Source organism: Sceloporus undulatus, chromosome 5 (genome assembly GCF_019175285.1).
Source record: "Sceloporus undulatus isolate JIND9_A2432 ecotype Alabama chromosome 5, SceUnd_v1.1, whole genome shotgun sequence".
NCBI classification, from domain to species: domain Eukaryota; kingdom Metazoa; phylum Chordata; class Lepidosauria; order Squamata; family Phrynosomatidae; genus Sceloporus; species Sceloporus undulatus.
In genome coordinates, this window is record NC_056526.1 from 161368088 (window position 1) to 161370317 (window position 2230).

The 2230-nt window shown below is 39.6% G+C and overlaps 1 pseudogene; it reads right to left on the reverse strand.

Moving 5' to 3' along the window:
* Positions 1-281: 281 nt before the first annotated feature.
* On the reverse strand, positions 282-1142 carry LOC121931711 (annotated as a pseudogene).
* Positions 1143-2230: the final 1088 nt, after the last annotated feature.

Genomic DNA, 2230 nt, shown 5'->3' on the forward strand with positions numbered 1-2230 from the left:
TTATTCCTCTTCATTCTTAATTCAAAATAATATCAATTTGTGAACTGCCACAGAATTTCCACAATGCCATATGAACATGCAAAAAGCAAAGAGTCGACTTGCCCAGAGTAGACTCATTGACTTAACTGTGGAATGCTATTATTTGCCAGTTTTTGTGTCCCTTTGAATGAGAGCCATCCTGAGGTCTTTCAGCCATCATTTGCAGTCTTTTGTATTAATAGCTTAACTTGTTAATATCATGATAGCTGAAAATGTTTTCAGCTGATGATTGAAAGCATTTTTCAGCTGGCTGCAGTGTGAAAGTGATTTGCATAATCACTTTCACTCAGGTCATGGATAAGATAAGGATAGGAGAGCGATCCTGTCCCTATCCCGTCCCCCTTATGATAATCTACTATATGAGTCTGCTCCCTCATATCCTCCAAGTTCATTCTTACAGGATCTCACACAACTTTACAGAGTCACAGTGGTTTTCATTTTCAGTCTGTATGACATGCCATGAATATTGCCTAGCTTTGGCCATCTTATTGCTAATCTTCACTTCTTCAGTTCTGCCAACAACTGGAAAATGGGAGATGAACACTCATAGGTATATGTTTTGGCGGCTGTTGGGATGATATTTCTCTTGGGCTTCTTTATTGTGACCAGATCAAGAGATTTCATTGAGTGTCCTGTAGGTATGATGAAATAAATGCATGTATGGATCTTGATGTCAAGATTATGAAACAAGGAGCACTTGAACTTCAGCTCCTCCTGAAGGTAGGCCTCAATCTGGGCACTTATGTATTCCATAATGGGAATGTAACTGTCATATTTATTGATCTGATTTCCACATTCCATTGTATCTAGACTTGTTGGTTTCAGATGGACATTGCTGTCCTGAAGTTTATAACTTCTTGCATTCAACTGCACACCAGGGTCATTGCATATGGTTAGTCATTTTCAAACTTTGTGTTGAACAGAGTGTCTATGAGTGTTGATTTGCCAATGCTGGTTTCCCCACTATAAAGGATATTGAAGCAGAAACCCTGTGAGATTGACTTGTTGATCAACTGATCAGAGAGAGTGTCAAAACCAACATGGACTGAAAGGGACAGGTTTCGAAGATCATCATTCGAGGGTCTCCTCACCTCAATGGCCATGCTGTTTTGATTTTTTTTTCTTGACACCCTTTTTTGGGCAAAGAGGTGGCATCAGGTCCTGCTGCTGAGGCAGTGACCGACTTCTCTCTGTGTGTTTTGTCTCTCTCTTTCAGTCCTTCCCATATGTTTGATGGTGAATCTGTTCTAGTTGTGGATAATAGTAGGATAGAGGCAAAAGAGGCAAATGTTGTGGCAGTTGGAAGACTGATATTCTTGAGACATATCTGACTCACTAATTATGTGTTAATATAAAACAGCAGTTAAACAAAATCATATGTAGATACCTACTATATATACTCGACTATAAGTCAACCTCATGCATAAGCAAGTTTGGGGGCCAATATTATGGATTTTGACATGTCCCATAGATAGGTCGAGTGTAAAACTTGGAAGCTCCTTCAGTGTGTGTATGCGAGCTGCAAGAGGGAAGCAGCAATCAATGCAAGGCCTCAGTGTTTCAGCCTTTACGCCAAGACAGCGAAGCTTGTGAGTGGGAGAAGGACTGTTAAACAAACATCAATCAATCAATCAATCAATCAATCAATCAATCACCAAGGACTCTATCTGCTTGGCTCAGGACAGAAAGAAACTGCATGAGGAAATCTGAAAGAGCTGCTATCATATTACCATATTGACCTGTAAATAAGTCGACCTAGGATTTTGGAGTCAATTTTTGAGCTTTTTTTTTACTTATACATGAATTAGTATGGTACTCCCACCTTTTCATGACACTGAAACTTAGATTATTAAGTCTATGTGTTCAAAATAAAGTTGTGCAGCCATGTGGTTAACCCTGTGAATAATGCTTGCAGCACTTATTCTTCTGATTTTCTCTATTAGTCGGCATAGGCAAGGGCCGAACTCCCTCCCACATAGAGGATCATCACATGCATACTTTGTTACTAACAGGGAACCAATTTCCACAGTAACCAAATACATGGATAGCAGGGAAATGTTTTCTGGCAGTGCCTGTGACTGTTTTAGAGATGCAGTCTGAGGCCAGTCTTTGTATCCTTTAAACCTCTATCATATTTTTGAACCTATGTGTATGTCATCTCAACCATGTCTATATAGCCTTTCCCCAGAAA